Source organism: Carcharodon carcharias, chromosome 4 (assembly GCF_017639515.1).
Source record: "Carcharodon carcharias isolate sCarCar2 chromosome 4, sCarCar2.pri, whole genome shotgun sequence".
Lineage (NCBI taxonomy): Eukaryota > Metazoa > Chordata > Chondrichthyes > Lamniformes > Lamnidae > Carcharodon > Carcharodon carcharias.
In genome coordinates this window covers 166,955,109-166,977,109 of record NC_054470.1, presented here as the reverse complement: position 1 = coordinate 166,977,109, position 22,001 = coordinate 166,955,109, and positions in this window count along the sequence as shown.

The window sequence follows — 22,001 nt, the reverse complement described above, 5'->3', positions numbered from 1 at the left end:
AAATGGCCTCCCACGGTGCTGTGATTCGTTGCCCCTATGATCTACACCCTAACTTTTCTTGTTGGGCTTTCTTTGAAACTTGGAACTAAGGCTGTTCAAGTTGTCAAGGTGAGTCTGGAGCTGAAATCCAAATTGTTCATCCTTACTAATTGCAGGAAGCTGAGACACATTTCTCCTGTTCGTTTTCTCTATTCACTCCCTTCAGGGAATGAGCCACGCAGCTGAATCGGTTTCCTTTTCTCAAAGCTGACGATAGAAAAGAAGTAAACCAGATTTACGATTTGAGGCCATTTTAGTAATATCCCTTTTAATTTATCTGATTACCTGGAGATGAGAAGCGCCACAGTGAACATTAATTGCTCCCAAGGGTGTCTTCTTTGTGTCTTGTGAAAATAGGTCAACAATGGATGTTTTGCAGCCCAAACTGGCGTTGTGTGGCTGAGCTCATAAGGCTAGGGCTGTTTATCAGAGACCGCACCAGGGATGTTCTCGCCAATTTGCTTAGGGTCAATTATTTCCGCTAATTTCGTGATTTATCGAAGTAGAAAAAATGTAAATAGAGAATTAATCTGTGATATTTGTTCTGTGGCGCAGAACACAGTTACCACAAGAATGTTGCCTTCTCTGAGCTGTTCCCACTCTGAAATGTGATAAGCTTGAATTCTCTTTCGGCTTTCCTTAATCTTTTAGGCATAATTAAAGGATCAAATGATTTTATTATTTTAGGTCTGAAATATAAAACATTAAACAACAGCAGCTACAGGTTAGTCCCACATTTTTGTCACAACTTCCTTTTGTGCAGAATTTTTTCTTTTTGCTTATTTTTTTTTGAGTAAATGCTTTAAAACAGCCTAAAGATAATTAGGAACTTCAGCTCAATTTCTGTTCTGTGGAGAGGGTCTGAATTATTTAGCGGCTATGCCGCTGCCTGGAATTTGTGCTGCTGCTCATCGTACTGGATTATTAACATTTGTTATTTAAAAGAATACTCGTATTGTGCATTCGGTTGCCAATGTCCCAAAGACTAGATAATGTATAACCAAGTGGGGGGTGGGGACATTCTGTCTAAAGTGTCATGCTAGGATTAAAGTGTGCTTGCAGGACAGCTGTATTCCAGAGTCCGACAGTTTCAATGATAAGACTTTACAGCTGGATACATTGACACTAAGAATGAAGACTGTAACAATTTATTCGATATCAAGCCAGTGCCTTGACCAATTTGATTAATGTGGATTCAGCCAGGCAGAACAGCACCCAACATATCTCCTAATCCCTTTCCCATTTCATTTTCTGTGACTTCATCCATTTCTTGCTGTTGCTAATGCAGTATCATCGGACTATCTCCACATAGCTGTCGTTCAAAACATTCCTGCCTCAGTCTCCTCGTCGTCATCCACCTGAAGCAATGTGTGTATGTGTGTGTGTTTATCTGACTGGGGGAGGGCACTGACCTTGCGTTTTCCCTCAGAAAGTGTCCCCTCTTAAATGCAGTGCTTGGTTGCTGTCTTCCTGTCCTAGAAAGGCTAATCGTGAAAATCGTGGTTGTTAAGCACCTTTCGAATGTTTTTGCTCCTGTTGACATATCTCTTCTATGTAGACCATACGTAATGTGAACCATAGCACTGAGGTAAATAAGTACTTTCAAGTTGTGTACACGTGCATTAGAAATGCCCTTCCAACAACCTCTCCCTTCACAAGGGAAACATCCCACCGTACAATCTGAGTACCACTGGCAGACTATCAGTATGGACGAAGGGCAGTAAAGGGAGTGGATTTATCATTGAGGATAGCAATGGCCTTTTTAGCTACCACTCTTATTTGCTAAGCTTGCTGAGTAATGCAATTTAGGGTGAAAACTCTGAATTTATTGAATCACATTTGAAAGTGGTTTATACTCTCGGGTCTTCACTCTTTTTGCTTTATACTCTCAGGTCTCTACACTCACCATTTTATTCTTTCAGGTTTCCACTCCAGGTTTCATTCACACAAAGAGGAAAAACTGTACCAAACATATGTAGACAATGCTGGCCACAGCACAGCAAGTTTACAGATTAACTTGTGGCACCTTTTCTTTCCCTGAAGCCAATGCCTTTTACCAATTTGATGTGATTGCCAAGAGTGAGCTACATTTTTGTAGATTATAATGTCATAACCATGGATCCTATTCCCGAATTATTTCTGAACATATTGAATTTTTAAGTAAGACAGCTAACAGGCCAGTTCCATTCTGATCTTCGTGCCACAGTATTAAACTGAGCAGTGAGATTCCTCATGGATATCAAGAGTGGGTATTTATTTTTAATGAATGATTTATAACTGTTCAGGGTTACATCGGGGAAGGCGATGGTGTAATGGTATTGTTGCTGGACTAGTAATCCAGGGTAATGCTCTAGGGACCACGGTTTGAATCCCACCACAGCAGATGGTGGAATTTGAATTCAATAAAAATCTGGAATTGAAAGTCTAATGATGACCATGAATTGATTGTTGTAAAAACCCATCTGGTTCACTCATATCCTTTAGGGAAGGAAATCTGCTGTCCTTACCTGGTCTGGCCAACATGTGACTCCACACCCACAGTATTGTGGTTAGCTCTTAAATGCCCTCTGAACAAGGGCAATTAGGGATGGATAATAAATGCTGGCCTAGACAGTGATGCCACATCCTATGAATGAAAAAAAATCTGACGAAGATGAGATGTGCAATGGGTAGAGGGGGTTAAATTGGTGCTGAATTCTTGCCGGCTTTAATTTTAACTGCCAGGTTTTTGCAACCAGGCACAATGGATCAGCTCACCAGCCTCCTTGTTGTTCCCACAAGATTTTGGGTCAGTTTCAGTCCAAGGATATTGTACTGAGGCTGGAGTTGAAATAGCCCGAGCCTTTTGCTGCACCAACCCCACACTCATCTCCTGCCCAAAAATTAAGTTCATGGCTTTCAAATCTGGAAAATCTCAGCAGCCTGCCATTAATGGATGTTGACGGAATTATTCTTGGATAAACAAAAATAATATAGACATCAGAACTAAGCAATGATGTTCTGACTAAGTGCCCCTGTTATAGTGATAACTGAGGATTGGACCACTTGTTGTTTATCTGTTACATTCTTCAGCACAGTGCTCAAGATGGGATCACTGGATGTTGCTCAGTCACACGTAATATGCGTAAAATGTTGCCACAACAGTCTTTCAAAAAAATCTGTGCTATCACTATTTAGACCTTTGATCTTCAAAAGTGGTTAGTAATCTCTGTGCTGATGTGCCGTCACCAACCCCACAGAGGGGGTTTTTTGAAGAGTCTTTGGTAAACTCATTGGATATGTCAAGCAGCATACAGCATTGCCATTGCAATTACATCACTCTGAGACTTCAATATTTTCTGATAAATTAAAGGCAAATAATAAAAGGGACCCGAAAGCTTAAGCCTTTCTTCATGATGGATTTAAAAATGACCTGCCGTGTTTGTTTAATCGGCAGTATTACAGCACTGTGCCGTGGAATCATTATCTGAACCACAATTTGACATTTTGCAGAAACATCCTTGCAGTGTAACAAAACTGAAAATGACTCAAAACTCTTAGAAATTCAAATTACGCTTTTTTGAATAATGCTATTTCATTGAAAAGCATCTTTACTGAGCTTGTAAATAATGAAATGCTTTCATTTTAAATGGCATTTGGACATATTTGGGAATATGTAAGTCACTGAGAGTAGAACATACAATGGGGCTATGAATTTTAAAGCATCATGAAACCTTGTTGGAAACCATCTCATCACCTCAGGGTCTTGAGCTGGAATCTAACTGATGTGCTGAAAATCTTTTCCTGATGACATTAAGGGTCAGAACTGAAATAAGTTTGGATGCTCACAATTTGATTCCTAGTGAAACCAGCCCAGGGCATCAGCCTGCTTATTCTAAGACATTAATTACCACTTTAACTCAAAACCCACCAGGATAGCTGGTGTGGGAAACAGCAATTACACACTGATGCGAATGGAGTGTTCCTCTGCAGTTTGGTTAGAGCTGATTGTATGGGCAGTGTGCAGTTCTGGGCCTCAAAATGGCAAATTTAAGCCAGAGCCCACAGTGTGAATCCGAGACTGACGTGCATTTTACAAGTTAAGAACATTAACCCTATTATAGCCCCAGCTAGTCAGGATTACTTTCCTTTCCCAATGTTTCTAATTGTGGCTTTTGCAAATGAGGTAAAAAATGCTCAAATTATTGTCTGACCCAAGAACATCTTACAGTGACCATAGATAGGGAATTGAAACAACATAAATGAAACATAGCAGGTTGAGGAAGTATAGGTTCAATAAAGATTTTTTTTTTGAAAGCAGCCCCCTTCCAGGACACTTCCAGGGGCACCTTGGTGTTGATTCCGAAGCAGGAGTCCTTTAATCTCCTACTCGACCTGTACACCTACACCAGGCCTGCTGACTTCCCTTAAATGGTGGGGACTCTAGATGTGCCCTGACTAGTACGGGTGCTCTACATTCATATACTAATCAGGAAGCTCCCCTGTACTCAAAATATTCACTGGGGTCAAAGGCAGGTTTTCCCGCCAGGCACAATCTTCTGCATTAACTGGAATGGCTGGCCCATGTATCTCTGAAGTCAGAATCTTCAACTTCATACCAGATAATTAATTCCATTATTCTACAAAAGACTGAAAATAGACTGATATAGTTGCCTGTATCTAACTTGGCCCCTTTATACATGTCTTGAAGTAAAATGAAAGTTTATGACTGGCTACAAAAGAAAGCAGAGAGTAGCTACGTATGGCTGTTTTTCAGACTGGGGGATATTTAATGCAGTGTCCCCAATGGGACATCTGCTGTTTTAGACCTAGATATGTTTATTTATTTTTTATTCTTTTCTGGGATGTGGTGGTTGTAGGCTAGGCCAGCATTTATTACCCAACCCTAATTACCCTTGAGAAGGTGGTGGTGAGCTGCCTTCCTGAACTGCTGTAGTCCAGGTGGTGTAGGTACCCCCATTTCCAGGATTTTGATCCAGCAACAGTGAAGGAATGGCGATATATTTCCAAGTCAGGATGGTGAGTGACTTGGAGGGGAACTTCCAGTGGTGGTGTTCCCAAGTGTCAGCTGCTCTTATCCTTCTAGATGGTAATGGTCATGGGTTTGGAAGGTGCTGTCTAAGGAACATTTGTGAGTTCCTGTAGTGCATCTTGTGCACTGCTGCCACTATCCATTACACTCTTGACTTGTGTCTTGTAGATGGTGCATAGGCTTTAAGGAGTCAGGAGGTGAGTTACTCACCACAAGATACCTAGCCTCTGACCTGCTCTTGTAGCCACAGTATTTACGTGGCTAGTCCAGTTCAGTTTCTGGTCAATGGTAACACACAGGATGTTGATAGTGGGGGATTCAGCGATGGTAATGTCATTGAACAGCAAGGGGTGATGGTTAGATTCTCTCTTGTTGGAGATGGTCATTGGCTGACACTTGTGTGGCGCAAATGTTACTTGCCACTTGTCAGCCCAAGCCTGGATATTGTCCAGATCTTGCTGCATTTGGACATGGGCTGCTTCAGTATCTGAGAAGTTGTGAATGGTGCTGAACATTGTGCAAACATCAGCGAACATCCCCACTTCTGACTTTATGATGGAAAGAAGGTCATTGATGAAGCAGCTGAAGATGGTTGAGCCTAGGACACCATCCTGAGGAACTCCTGCAGTGATGAGCTGAGCTGAGATGGCTGACCTCCAACAACCACAACCATCTTCTTTTGTGCCAAGTATGACTCCAACCAGTGGAGATTTTCCCCCCTGATTCCCATTGACTCCATTTTTGCTGGGGGTCCTTGATGCCACAATCAGTCAAACGCTGCCTTGCCATCACTCTCACCTCACCACTGGAATTCAGTTTGTCCATGCTTGAACCAAACCTCTAGCGAGTTCAGGATCCGAGTGGCCCTAATGGAGCTCAAACTGTGCATCAGTGAGCAGGTTACTGCTGAGCAAGTGCAGCTTGGTGGCACTGTTGATGACTCCTTCCATCACTTTACTGATGATCGAGAGTCGACTAATGGGGCGATAATTGGCCAGGTTGGATTTGTCCTGCTTTTGGTGTACAGGATATACCTGGGCAATTTTTTACATTGCCAAGTATGTCCCAGTGGTTGTAGCTGTACTGGAACAGCTTGGCTCGGGGCATAGCATGTCATGGAGCACAAGTCTTCAGTACTATTGCCGTAATGTTGTCAGGGCCCATAGCCTTTGCAGTATCCAGTGCCTTTCTTGATGTCACGTGGAGTGAATCGAATTGGCTGAAGACTGGTATCTGTGATGCTGGAGACCTACGGAGGAAGCCAAGGTGGATCATCCACTTGGCACTCTCGGCTGAAGATTGATGCAAATGCTTCAGCCTTATCTTTTGCACTGATGTACTGAGCTCCCCAATCATTGAGGATGGGGACATTTGTGGAGCCTCCTCCTCCAGTGAGTTGTTTAATTGTCCACCACCATTCATGGCTGGATGTGGCAGGACTGCAGAACTTAGATCTGATCCATTGGCTGTGGAATTGCTTAGCTATGTCTATTGCTTACTGCTTATGTTGTTTGGCATGCAAGTAGTCCTGTGTTATAGCTTCACCAAGTTGACACCTCATATTTAGCTATGCCAGGTGCTGCTCCTGGCATGCCCTCCTGCACTCTTCATTGAACCAGGGTTGGTCCCCTGGCTTGGTGGTAATGGTAGAGTGGGGGATATGCCGGGCCACGAGGTTACAGATTGTGGTTGTGTACAATTCTGCTGCTGCTAATGGCCCACAGCGCCTCATGGGTGCCCAGTCTTGAGTTTAATGACTTGGACCTGGGTATCCAAGGGCATAATTTCAAAGTTTGCAGATGACACAAAACTTAGAAATGTAGGAAACATTGAGGAGGATGCTAACAGGCTTCAGGAGGACCCAGCCAGATTGGGGAAATGTGAAGGCATGTGGCAGATGAAATTTAATGGAGAGAATTTTGATAGGAAGAATGAGAAGAGGCAATATAAAATAAAGAATATAATTCTTAAAAGGTTGAAGGAACAGTGAAACCTGGAGGTGTATGAGTACAAATTTTTGATGGTAGCTGGACAAGTTGAGAAGGCTGGAAAAAAAGCATTTGGGTTCCTTGACTTGATTAATAGAGGAACTGAATACAAAGATGGAGGACTTATGCTAAACCATTATGAAATCAAAAGTAGCCATCTATTGGCCTTAATTGACCTCTGGGTGGGAAAGCCATCCTTGACCTTCCCCGGTGCTGACTGATTACCTGCCGTCAGGAAGATAATGGCATAGCAGTATTGTCACTGGACTATTAATCCAGAGACCTGGGGGACCTGGGTTCAAATCCTGCTGTGGCAGATAGTGGAATTTGAATTCAATAAAAACCTGGAATTAAAAGTCAAATGATGACCAAGAAACCATTGTCGTGAAAACCCACCTGGTTCACTAATGTTCTTTAGGGAAGGAAATCTGCTGCCCTGACCTGATCTGGCCTACATGTGACTCCAGACACTTAAATGGCCTAACAAGCCACTCAGTTGTATCAAAGTCTGAAAAAAATGACCTATACCACAGGGACTGCAGTGGTTTGATGAAGGCAGCTCTTCACTGCCTTCTCAAGGGCAATTAATGTTGGCCCAGCCAGTGAAGCCCACATCCTGGGAATGAATAAAAAAAAGCACCCCCACAGCCAAATGCCTGTTGGTGTTTAACACCAGATTCTTCTTCCTAAGAAGTCTGCTGGAATAATGGCATATTATTGTAAATCTGTGTTATATGCTTCAGAATTAGGATTAATTGTTGGTGGTGGTATGGAGAGGGAGAAGTGGGTGGATTGATGGGAGGGGGGCTTTAACTGAACATGGACACCCATGGGCTGTTCGATCTGGTCAAAGAGATAGTTGTGGTATTTGGGAAAGGGTGCCAACAACAGTCCTGTACATCCCTCTTAAATCAGCTTCTCTTCCTCTGTTGGAGTGTGCTGCTACGCTTATGAAGGAGATCCTGTTGTGTGGTCCTCCAGAAAGGAAGCCCACACTGCTTAATACTATGTGAAATCTTAAGCAGATGTTTCACATCACTGTATCTCACCAATATGTGTGCTATACTCAAGTGCTTGTGAAATAAAAAATGTGCGTCTATGAAATGAAACAAATGGTCTCCAATCTAATGATGGAAGTTACATGATGCAATTTGTGTAATGTAAAACACCCATAGTCTATCATGGACCTAGGTGTAGCACAAGTGACTTATTGTGAGTGACAAATTTATTGCATACATTTTCGATCAAAGTACTGCAATTTTACGTGAAAATTCTCAGAGACAATAAAAAGCCAGTATCTGAATGAAGTCAAAGCATTTAGCAAAACAAATCACTTTCCCTGTTCATGTGTAGTGGATAAAAATAATGGTCCCAACAATCGATGTCCCAATATGAGATGTGATGGGATGAGGTGCCCAGCAGGATGTGCCAAAACCTGGCCATTGAAGGCATGGACTAGGCAAGGTTCCCTAATTCTAATGAGCTGCACAGGCTGTTGTGCTACTAGAGATGCATCTTGGGTGCCAATCAATGTGACAAGGCCACAAAATGTAAGATTGGCTTTTTGCTCCAGCAGGGAATCAGAGGCCTTTGTGTTTCCATCAGCCTCTTTTATAAAGGGGCTACAAAAAATTTCCATTACTCTTTAATCTTTGAGGGTTGTCCAGATTACAATCAAATGCCATCCAATTCGGTTGTTACGTTTGCTGTTCAATGGGCTGGTGCATTTGCTTTCATTGGGTATTCTGTCTGCCAGCAGAGTCTCAGGTCAGCGGCAAGGAAGATCCCAGTTAGGGAGTCCTTGTCCCTCAGCCACATCCTCTGTTGTGGCTGACTGTGTTTGAGATGGGAAATGCTCTGCCCTAGATAAGATTCTGTGGAGACTGTAAGGGTATACTTGCACTGGCGTATTGAGATTCCCAATCTAATTTCTAGCGGATATATTGTCCTTCTATCAAGTTCTGGAAAAAAAACCCTGGCTGGCTGTTCCCAATGGAAGACATTGAAAATTGTTGTACAAGACTTGCTGAATACCACAATCCAACACACAATCATTCGTCAAGAAATAACAGACTAGTTCAAAATAAGAATACGAGTCAGACTTATTTCTCTCTCTCTGACTTTTGAGGATGGCCTATAATTTTTTGCTAGCCAATTTGATATCATTGTGCCAGTTATGACTTAGTTGGTAACACTCTGAGTTAGAAGATTGTGAGCTCACGAGCCACTCCAGAGACTTGAACACAGAAGCCGAGGCTACCACTCCAATGCAGAATTGAGGGCATGCTCTCAATTGTTAGAGGTCCTGTCTTTCGGATGAAATGTTAAACTGAGGCCCCACCTGCTCTCTCAAGATTACTATTCTGAAGGCGAGTACTATTTTAAAGGCAAACAGGGGATTTACCTCCAGTGTCCTGACTAATGTTTATCCCTCAATCAACATCACAAAAATAGATTATCTGATCATTGTCATCCTGCTGTTTGTGGGAGTTTGCTTCGTGCAAACTGGTTGCTGTGTTTCCTACATTCAAATGACTACACTTCAGAATTGCCTCATTGACTGTTCTGAAAGGTGCTATATAACTGCAAGTCTTTCTTTTCCTTTCCCTGTTTCATCCTCTCTTCCATGTCTTGGTTTTTTTTATTCATTCACGGGATGTGGGCTTCGCTGGCTAGGCCAGCATTTATTGCCCATCCCTGGTTGCTCTTGTGAAGGTGGTGGTGAACTGCCTTCTTGAACAGCTGCAGTCTATGTCGTGTAGGTACACCCACAGTGCTGTTAGGGAGGGAGTTCCAGGATTTTGACCCAGCGATAGTAAAGGAACGGCAATATATTTCCAAGTCAGTATGGTGAGTGGCTTGGAGGGGAAATTCCAGACGGTGGCGATCCCATCTATCTGCTGCTCTTATCCTTCCAGATGGTAGAGGTCGTAGGTTTGGAAGGTGCTGTTGAAGGAGCCTTGATGAATTCCTGCAGTGCATCTTGTAGATGGTACACACTGTTGCTACTGTGCGTTGGTGGTAGAGGGAGTGAATGTTTGTGGATGTGGTGCCAAACAAGTGGGCTGCTTTGTCCTGGACGGTGTCAAGCTTCTTGAGTATTGTGGGAGCTGCACTCATCCAGGCAAATGGGGAGTATTCCATCACGCTCCTGACTTGTGCCTTGTAGATGATGAACAGGCTTGGGGAGTCAGGAGGTGAGTTACTTGTTGCAAGATTCCTAGCCTCTGACTTGCTCATGTAGCCACAGTATTTATATGGCTAGCCCAGTTCAGTTTCTGGTCAATGGCAACCCTAAGGATGTTGATAGTGGGGGATTCAGTAATAGTAATGCCATTGAACATCAAGGGGCGATGGTTGGATTCTCTCTTGTTGGAGATGGTCATTGCCTGACACTTGTGTGTTGCGAATGTTACTTGCCACTTGTCAGCCCAAGCCTGGATATTATCCAGATCTTGCTCCTTTTGGAATGGACTGTTTCAGTATCTGAGGAGTCACAAATTGACTCCCATTGACTCCAGTTTTGCTAGGGCTCCTTGATGCCACACTTGGTCAAATGCTGTCTGGATGTCAAGGGCAGTCACCCTCACCTCACCTCGGGAATTCAGCTATTTGGCCCATGTTTGAACCAAGGCTGTAATGAGGTCAGGAGCTGAGTGATCCTGGTGGAACCCAAACTGGCTATTAGTGAGCAGGTTATTGCTAAGTAAGTGCCACTTGGTAGCACTGTTGATGACCTTTACTTTACTGATGATTGTGAGCAGACTGATGAGGTGGTAATTGGCAGGTTTGGATTTGTCCTGCTTTTTGTGTACAGGACCTGGGCAATTTTCCACATAGCCAGGCAGATGCCAATGTTGTAGCTGTACTGGAACAGCTTGGCTAGGGGCACAGCAAGTTCTGGAGCACAAGTCTTCAGTACTATTGCCGGAATATTGTCAGGGCCCATAGCCTTTTTAGTATCCAGTGCCTTTCTTGATATCAGATGGAGTAAATCAAATTGGCTGAAGACTGGCATCTGTGATGCTGGGGAGCGACCGGAGGAGGCCGAGGTGGATCATCCACTTGGCACTTCCGGCTGAAGATTGTTCCAAATGATTCAGTCTTATCTTTTGCACTGATACGCTGGGCCCCTCCATCGTTGAGGTTGGGGTTATTTGTGGAGCCTCCTCCAGTGAGTTGTTTAATTGTCCACCACCATTCATGACTGGATGTGGCAGAACTGCAGAGCTTAGATCTGATCCGCTGATTGTGGGATCACTTAGCCCTGTCTATCACTTCAGAACTAAAGAGAAGTAAAAATGTGGTGAAATATATACTGTTTAAGGGGGGTGGGACAGGTGAAGCTGAATAGAAGGCCGGTGATAGGTGAAGGCAAAGGAGAGATTGCAAAAGATGTCATAAACAAAATGTTGACGGGGTGTTGATGGTGGTGATATTGGCAAAGGAGGTGCTAATGGTGACATTAAGAGTAAAAAGCAGAATGAGTAAGTGACAGGTGGCCCTAGTGGGGGTGGAGGGAGGGGACGGTGTGGGGAAAAAAGATCGAAATAGACTAAAAGGTGGGGATAAAACAATGAATGGAAATAATTTTTTTTAAATAATAGAAATAGAAAAAAAATTTATATATAAAAATTTTAAAATATATATTTGAAAAAAGGGGATCATTACAGCCTTCTGGACTTAATATTGAGTTCAACAACTTCAGATCATGAACTCTCTCCTCCATCCTCACCCCTTTTTGATCCCCTCTTTAGTTTTGATGAAGAGTCATACAGACTCGAAACGTTAACTCTGTCTTTCTCTCCACAGATGCTGTCAGACCTGCTTGAGTTTTTCCAACAATTTTTGTTTATTGTTTCAGATTTCCAGCATCCACAATATTTTGCTTCTATCTGTCTATCACTTACTGCTTATGCTTTTTGGCACACGAGTAGTCCTTGTTATAGCTTCACCAGGTTGACACCTCATTTTTAGGCATACCTGGTTCTCCTGGCATGCTCCCTTGCACTCTTCATTGAACCATGGTTGATCTCCTGGCTTGATGGTAATGGTAGAGTGGGGGATATGCCGGGCCATGAGGTTACAGATTATGTTCGAATACAATTCTGCTGCTGCTGATGGCCCACAGCGCCTCATGGTTGCCCAGCCTTAAGTTGCTAGATCTGTTCCAAATCTATCCCATTTAGCACAGTGGTAGTGCCATACGACATGGAGGGTATCCTCAATGTGAAGGCGGGACTTCATCTCCGCAACAGCTGTGCCGTGGTCTCTCCGACTGATACTGTCGTGCAGCAGGCAGGTTGGAGAGGAAAAAGTCAAGTATGTTTTCCCTTCTTGTTCCCACCTGCTACAGACCCAGTCTAGCAGCTATGTCATTTAGGATTTGACCAGCAGTGGGGCTACAGAGCCACATTCATTGTACAGAGTACATTCTGCACCCTTGCCACCCTCAGTGTTTCCTACAAGTGGCTCCAACATGGGCAGAGCACTGATTCATCAGCTGAGGGAGGGCAGTGCATGGTAATCAAGTTTCCTTGCCCATGTTTGACCTGATGCCATGAGCCTTCATGGGGCCAGGAGTCAATGTTGATGACTCCCAGGGAACTCCCTCCCAAGTGTATACTGCTGTGCTGCTATCTCTGCTAGTGGGACAGGACATACCCAGGTATGGTGATGGTGTTGTCTGAGACATTTTCTGTAAGGTATGATTGTCAAGTTGTTGCTAGTCTGTGAGACAGCTTTCCCAATCTCAGCACTAGTCCCCAGATGTTAGTGGGTAAGGAGGACTCACAGCTCAACAGGACTATGATTGCCTTTGTCATTTCCAGTGCCTAAGGTCTTTTGTGACTTTGTAGCAGTTTGTTGCAGCTGAGTGGCTTGCTAGGGCATTTAAGAGTCAACCACATTGCTCTGGGCCTGGAGTCACATGTAGGCCAGACCAGGTAAGGATGACAGATTTCATTTCCTAAAGGGAATTAGTGAACCAGATGGGCTTTTACAACAATCCAGGTTTTTACTTAATTCAAATTCCATTTGCTGTGTTGGGGGATTTGAACTGAGTCCTCAGAGGATTACCCTGGGGTCTCTGGATTACTAGTCCAGCAACACTACCACTACACCATTGCCTTCCCTATATGGCAACAATAATAGTTCTTCTCTCATTTCCTCTTCCTGTGAAGATGTAGACTCACTCTGAGCAGTAAACCCAAACCCAAGACACAAAATAGGATCATTTTCTGGACATTAAGGTTGTGCTCTCTTATTGTGCATCTGAACCCCTCGTTTATGTTACAATGTTATAATGCTGCAACATACTTCAACCAGCTTCCGCTTGAACTGTTGATAACAGCCATGATTAGCAGCCACACCACGCCAGAAATTACTGACATTTACCATGCTGTTTCTCATGGGTGCGACTGTCAAAATTTCACAAAGCATGTAAGCGAAAAATAAAACCAGGTTGGCTCAATATTGAGACTCCATCCTCTTCAATGTTCATTGCTTCCCTTCACAAAACCACTGCCTCCTATTCCCAGTCCATATGGTAGAAAAATGCTAAAGAAAAATGTTAAACTATTAACTGAAAAGGAAAAATGTGCAGGGTTACGGGGAGAAGGCCGAGGAATGGTACTAGGTAAGTTGCTCATTCGGAGAGCCAGTGCAGACACAATGGGCCAAATGGCCTCCTTCTGCTCCATAACAATTCTGTGATTCTGTGACTACTGCTACACTTCTGCTGGATTTTTTGCCCTTAAGAGTGAGTTCCTTACCTTCATTCTATCCGTAGGGTCTAACTAGAAATGGGGTGTTTTAATCTAAAACTGTTTGCATGCTGTCTGTGGCAGAAATAAATCCATCAGTATACTGCACACCAATATCATTCAATGCTTGCAAATATATAAGACAACGACATCAAATATCTAAAAGCTGGACGATGTAATGTGAGTCAGTGTGGAGAAACACAGCAGAATATGCAAGAGATGATAGAAAACATTTGTTCTGCCCAAAATTCCATGCCCGTTGGCCTTGCATTCAGAAGGTAACTTTGCACTTTTTAATCATAGCTAACGGAACCGGAGCAAAGAGGTACAATAAATATTCTGCATTAATTCAATCTATTTGTTTTTATTTCTTTCCAGACTCACCGAAGTAAAACAGCACAAAAGGAGGCCACTCATCCCATGCTCTCTGTGCCAGTTCTTTGCTAAGAACAATCCAAAAATATTCCCAGTGTTCTATTCTCTGCCCATAGTCCTGCATCTTTCATCCTCAAGTGTTTACCCAAAATGTGTACTGAGCTTTTAGTTCGCAGTGCAGTTGAAACATTAATATTGTTTGACATGCACTATCTTTTCACAATTTTCCTTTCTCACTCTTTGTTTTTTAAAGTGTTTCTTCCTAAAAATCATTTTTATTCGGAGGGTGTGAGGTATGACATTGGGTGGAGAGGTCATGTGTGAGTGCAGCCTGTAACCATCCTTGCTACAAGCAACACGTACAATGTCCTCTGAGGCATGCACTGCCTTCTTAGTTGTACTGGCTATTAGACTGTGGCTCGCAGGAACTGCAGAATTTGGAGAGTAACTCACCCCCACCTTACCAACTCTGGTAAGTATTCTTCTGATAATGAGAGCAGGGGAAAAGTATCTTGCCTTTCACAGAGCGACTGCAACCTACACGCTCATACTCCTATGATGGGGGTCATGGTGGGTATGGGGGCAGGTGGCGGTGGTTGGGGGGATGGGGGAAGCAATTACCCCAACAAGCCACCAGTGAAAATGCAAAGAGATACCCATGCACCAATATAGAAGTTGACAAATCACACATGCAAAACTTGGTGCCTGCTAAGAACCTGAATTCAGCTTTAGTATGTCAGACATCTTTCAGAAGGAGCTTCCTTTGGTTGGATGGACTGTATTTTTCTTTTATTTCCCTAGGCTAAGCTTAACAGAGAAATGAGTGAGTAAATCAAGAAGCAAAACCAGGAAGTGGTGAAGGACCATTCTTCCATTTTTAACTGTTGCTTGGAGTTTTTCTTCCGCACTGTAATGCATTAAAACAAATAAGTCAAAGGATTTATTTTGTGGTTAAGAATCAATGAGGTCTTAAAGGCCAATTTGCAAAGAATCTGGGAGAAATGCTCTGCTCAGACTAACAAAGGAAGCTTATCCAGCTATTTGCATAACTAATTCACTGGCCTGAATGCCATGGACAGGCAAGATGTCAAAAATTTGAAAGGAGCATTGACAAAACACAGTGGCAGATGATGGACAATGTGGGGATGTAGCTGCATCCTCCTTATTAACGTGATTCTGATTATTGGCCAGACCTGACCCAACCTGCCTCCTGCGGACAGATCACATGCTCAAATAAGAAAAATACTGACTGTGAGTCATTTTTACTGTGAAAGCATTGGCTATATAAATAAAATTAAGATTATAACTATTAATTTTGTAGCAGTATGAATGAAGCTTTGTAAACAATACTCCTGGTTGGCATGCCATGTTAAAGTGTTGGATTCAGCATTATATGGGAATATATAGCTATAATCTGCATTCGAAAGGTCTAAATTTATGATCTGAATAGCTGCAGTCCTGGCCAAGCTCTACCAGCACAGCATGGGCAATTACCCGATAAAGTGAATAATGGCCCAGGTATTCCCTGTCCACAAAAGCAGGATACGTCCAATTCGGCCAATTACCGTCTCATCAATCTACTCTCGGTCATCAGCCAAGTGATGGAAGGTGTTGTTGACCGTGCTATCAAGCAACACTTATACAGCAGTATGATAAAAGCAAAAAAACTGTGGAGGCTGGAAATCCAAAACAATAACAAAAATACCTGGAAAAACTCAGCAGGTCAGGCAGCATCTGTGGAGAGGAGCACAGTTAACGTTTTGAGTCCGAATGACCCTTCAACAGTCCTACCAGACCTGCTGAGTTTTTCCAGGTATTTTTGTTTTTGTCTTACACAGCAGTAACCTGCTCACCGATGCTCAGTTCAGGTTCTATCAGGGGAACTTGACTCCTTACTTCATTACAGCCTTGGCCAATCTTGGACAAAACAGCTAAGCTCCAGAGATGAGGTGAGAGTAACTGCCCTCAATATCAAGGCAATATTAAGGGAGACGGTGGTGTAGTGATTTACAAGAATGTTGCCAGGGCTTGAAAATTGCAGCTATGAGGAGAGATTGGATAGGCTAGGGCTGTTTTCCTTAGAACAGAGGAGGCTGAGGGGTGACCTAATTGAGGTGCACAAAATTATGAGAAGCCTAGATAGGGTAGACAGTAAAGACTTGTTTCCCCTAGCTGAGGGGTCAATTACCAGGGGGCATAGATTTAAGGATTAGAAGGATTAGAGGGGACATGAAGAAAAGCATTTTCACCCAGGGGTGGTGGGATTCGGAGTTCACTGCCTTAGTTGGTAGTTGAGGCTGAAATGCTCAACACATTTAAAAGGTACCTGGATCTTCATCTGAAGTGCTGTAACCTGCAAGGCCTAGGTGCAGGAAAATGGGATTAAAATGAGCAGCCAGTTCCTTTTATCTCTTTGTGGCTGGCGCAGACATCATGGGCTGAATGGCCTCTTTCTATGGTTCTATAGTGGTAATGCCACTGGATAACTAATCCAGAGACACAGTTTAATGCTCTGGAGATGTGGGTTCAAGTCCCAGCATTGCAGCTGGTGGAATTTAAGTTCAATTAATAAATCTAGAATTGAAAGCTAGTCTCAGTAATGTTGGCTTTGTAAATAACATTGAGTATTTAAAAAAATATTATCTGGTTCACCAATGCCCTTTAGAGAAGGAAATCTGTTGTCCTTTCCAGCTCTGGCCTACATGTGACTCCAGATCCACAATAATGCAGTTTACTCTTAATTGCCCTCAGATATGGTCAAGTAAGCTACTCAGCTCAAGAAATTAGTACACTAGAAGAACTTACAATCTAGAGAAAGGAGGTGTTGGAAAAGCTATCTAGACTTAAAATAGATAAGGTACCATGACCAGATGAGATGTGTCAAAGAGTACTGAGGGAAGCGAGAGTGGAAATTGCAGATGCACTAGTGATAATCTTCCAGCCTTCCTTAGACACAGGGGAGGTGCCATGGGACTGGAGAACTGCAAATGTTACATCCTTGTTCAAAAGGGTGCAAGGATAAAGCTGGCAACTACAGGCTAGTCAGTTTGACCTCAGTGGTAGGGAAACTTCTGGAAACTATGGTATAGGATAAAATCAATAATCACTTAGACAAGTGCAGGATATTTAAGGAAAGCCAGCATGGATTCATCAAGGGGAAATCATATTTACCTAACTTGCTGGAGTTTTTTGAGGAGGTAACAGAGAAGGTTGATAAAGGAAACACTGTTGATGTGGCATATATGGATTTTCAAAAGGCATTCGATTCAGTGCCACACAACAGATTTGTGAGCAAATTTCTAGGTCATAGAATAAAAGGGAAAGCAGGGACTTGGATAAGAAATTGTCTGAGTGACAGGGAACAGACAGTAGTGATAAATGGTTGTTTTTCAGATTGGAGGATGGTTTGTAGTGGAGTTCCCCAGGGGTCAGTGTTGGGACCCTTGCTCTTCCTGATGTATATTAATGACCTAGACTGTGGTGTGCAGGGCATGATTTCAAAATTTGCAGATGATATGAAGATTTAAAATGTTGTCAGTTGTGATGGGATAGTCTTGAACTTTAAAAGGACATAGGTATGTTGATGGATTGAGCAGATAAGTGGCAGATGAAGTTCAATGCAGAGAAGTGTGAGGTGATTCATTTTGACAGGAAAAATATGGTGAGACAGTATAAAATAAAGGGAGAGCCTCTAAAGTAGGTGTAGGAACAGAAGGACCTCGGTGTGTATGTACATAGATCATTAAAAATGGCAAGGCATGTTGAGAGAGCAGTTAATAAAGCATCTTAGGCTTTATTAATAGGGGCATTGAGTACAAGAGAAAGGAGGCCATATTGTAATTGAATAAGACACTAGTTAGGCCTCATCTGGAGTACTGTATTCAATTCTGGGTGCTATACTTGAGGAAGGATGCAAAGGCATTGGGAGTACAGAGGAGATTCACAAGAATGATTCCAAGGATAAAGAACTGTAGCTATGAGAATAGATCGGAGAGGTTTGGACTGTTTTCCTTGGAGAAAAGAAGGCCGAGAGGAGACTTGATAGAGGTATTCAAAATCCTGAGGGGTATGGACAGGGTAAATAGTGAGACACTGTTCCCTCTCAAGAGAACATCAAGACCTAGAGGGCATAGATTCAAAATAAGTGGCAAAAGGAGTAACTGTGATGTGAGGAAAAATATTTTCACTCAGAGGGTAGTTGGAGTCTGGAACAAACTTCCTGAAAGGGTGGTGGAGGCAGGTTCAATTGAGGTATTCAAAAGGGAATTGGATTCCTACATGAAAAGAGAGGATGTGCGAGTTACGGGGATAAGGCAAGGAAGTGGGACTAGGTGGAATGCTCTTTCAGAAAGCCGGTGCAGACTTGATGGGGTGAATGGCCTCTTTCTGCACTGTAAAGAAACTGTGATACTGTGAAATGCAACAAATACTGACCTTGTCAAAGAATACTTTTTTAAAATGACCTAATGTGGCATCAAGGAGCCGTAGCAAAACAGAAGTCAATGGAAATTAGGAGAAAACTCTCCATTGGCTGGGGTCATACCTAGCACAACGGAAGATTTTTGTGGTTGCTGGAGGCCAATCATCTCAGCTCCTGGACATTGCTGCATGAGTTTCTTGGGGTAGTGTTCTAGACCCAACATCTTTATTTGTTTCCTCAATGACCTTCCCTCCATCATAAGGTCAAAAGTGGGGATGATTGCACAATGTTCAGCACTATTTACGACACTTAAGAAATTGAAGCAGTCTGTGTCCATTTGCAGCAAGACCTGGACAATATTCAGGCTTGGTTTGATATGTGGCAAGTAACATTCATGTCACACAAGTGTCAGGCAATGATCATCACCAACATGAGAATTTCTAAACGCTTCCCCTTAACGTTCAATGGCATTACCATCGCTGAATCCCCCACTATTAACATCCTGGGGGTTATGGTTATGGTTATTGTTTGGTAGGTTTTAATGAAGTCTTTGTAGTCTTAAGTAGGTTCACTATATGTATTCTGTATGTAACTGTAAGAACTATGTACATAGATACATTAAAGCGTTCAAGCTTGCCTATACACACAGCTCTGTCCAATACTAGACTGACTCCTGGATGTGGGTCATGTGTAGTCTTATATCACTGTCTGGGTGTTACTGTACGCCGTCCCACATTCACCCTATATGTGCCAGGCCCTTATATGACACCATGCAGGACAACCCAGCCCACTTGATTGGCACCTCACCCACCACCTTAAGTATTCACTCCCTCCACCACCAATGCACAATAGCAGCAGTGTATAACCATCTCCAAGATGCACTACAGCAGTTTGTCAAGCCTCCTTCGATAGTACCTTCCAAACCCATGACTTCTTCCAATGAGAAGGATCAGGACAGCAGGGAATACCACCACCTGCAAATTCCCCATCAAGCCTCACACTACCCTGATCTGAAATTATATCATCTTTACTTCACTGTCACTGGGTCAAGATCCCAGAACTTCCTTTGTAACAGCATTATATCTGCACCTATGGCAGACAGACTGCTGCAGTTCAAGAAGGTGGCTCAATGCCACCTTCTCAAGAACAAATATGAATAGGCAACAAATTCTGGTTTTGCTAGTGATGCTCAAATCCCATGAAAGAAGGAAGCCTACCAGTTCTTTACACTAATAAGCTGTATCTTTTTTTTTGCCAAATATGCTTCAGCAGTATCCCTCTGCATTCTCAGAATTACCTAATCCTTTACTGTTACTAATCTGCAGATTAAACTCTCTGGATTTAGGAAGTAGGTGCATCCTTATGGGGGGAGGGTTTATGTGCATGGAGATTTAGAAAGTTAGCAAGAACGAACGAGGACATAGTGCAGGATAGTCATACAAGTGACAATAACCAGAGTGTGATAGAAAGGGACAGAGCATACAAACATAAGAGTGCACCAGCAAGTAAGGTCATAGTAGGGGGAAATGGTAAAAGGACAGAATTAAAGGCAGAAATCAACTGGTATGATATGATAACCATTACAGAGATGTTGGCTGGGGTTAGCCGGTCCCAGCCGTAGTGGCAACCATCGCGGGCGGGAACATTTGGAGTAGCAGCCAAAAGTGTTTGGATTTTGGTGAGAGCAGAAAATCCTGGCTGCAGATGGGACTGGAAGATCTCGCCCATTATTACAAAGTGACCAAGATTGGGAGTTGACATTTTGGAAGAATAGAAAGAAAGGATAAGGAGATGGGGTAGCTCTGTTAAAGTTCTGTTAAAGGATGAGATCAGTACCATCGTGAGAAATGACCTAGTTTCTGAAAATCAAGATGTTTGGGACTCAGTTTGGGTGGAGATAAGAAATAGCAAGGGAAAGAAGTACTTTGTGAGAGTAGTTTGTAGGCCTGCCAACAGCAGCTACACTGTAAGATAGTATAAATCAAGAATAGTGGGGTCTTGTAGGAAAGGTTCTGCAATAATCATAGGCAACTTTAAACTCCATATAGTTTGGATGGAATAAATTGGCTAAGATAGCCTTGAGGATGAGTTTATAGATTGTATTCGAGACAGTTTCTTAGAACAATATGTTCTGGAAACAGCCAGTGAACAGGCTATTTTAAATCTGTTAATATGTAATGACACAGGATTAATTAGTCATCTCATAGAAAAGGAGTGATCATAACATGGTGGCATTTCACATTCAATATGAGGGTGAGAAATGTGGGTCTGAAACCAGTGGGCAGGATTTTCTGCTCAGCATGCGGACATGCGCCCAACAAGCCTGAGCATGCGCCCGACACGGCCGAGGGTGAAATAGCGTGCAATGACATCTGGCGAGCATCCCGACTTCACCGTGCATTTGCGCGATATTTCGGTCGGCGGGCGCGCGCAAAAGTCAGTAACACACCCGCCAACAATTAAGAGGCCTATTAAGGCCATTAAAGTATTGATTAAGTGCTATTTTTCACTGCCCATCCAACGTTATGGTTGGCAGGCGGGCAAATCAGCCAGGTGGCCTTTGGATTTTTAAGGAAGCCTCATCCATGGACAGATGATTTTCCGTAATTAAATAAAAATAAATAAAAATTTTTGGGCAGACTTTTTCAAATATACAAGTTAAGATAAGTGAGTCTGCCTCATATACAACTTTTCCAGATTTTTAAAAACCTTATTCATTGGTTTAAAATTCTTTAGCCCCCTGAGGCAGCACCCTGCCTTCAGGGAGTTTTCACTGCGTGTTCCCCCGCACATACGCAGACTTTTGCGCTCGCACTCCTCCTGCTCCCACCCCGGCAGCTGTGAGCTACTCAGCGCACCTTTCAGGGTTGGGGGCCGATCGCAGGTGACGGGCTGTTTTCCAGACACTCACGGGTCCACCCGCGGCACCCACCCAATGACCCGAAAATCCTGCCCAGTTGAAACTTGAATAAAGGCAATACAAGTGTATGAAACAGAGGTAGCTAAATTCGACTGGGAAAATAGATTAAAAGGTAAGGTGGTAGAGGAGCAGTGGCAGACATTTAAAGAGGTATTTCATAACTATCAACAAAGGTACCTTCCATTGAGAAAAAACGGCTATAGGAGAAAGTTACACTAAGGAAGTTAAGGATAGTGTCAAGTTGAAAGAAAAAATGCACGATTCTGAGAAGATTAGTGGTAGGCCAAAAGATTGGGAAACTTTTAGAAACCAGCAAAGGATGACTAAAATAATGAGGGAGAAAATAGAATATGAGAATAAACTGGTAAGAAATATGAAAACAAACCTTAATTGCTTCTACAAATATATAAAAAGGAAGTGACCAGCTGAAGTAAACATTGGTCCTTTAGAGAATGAGACTGGG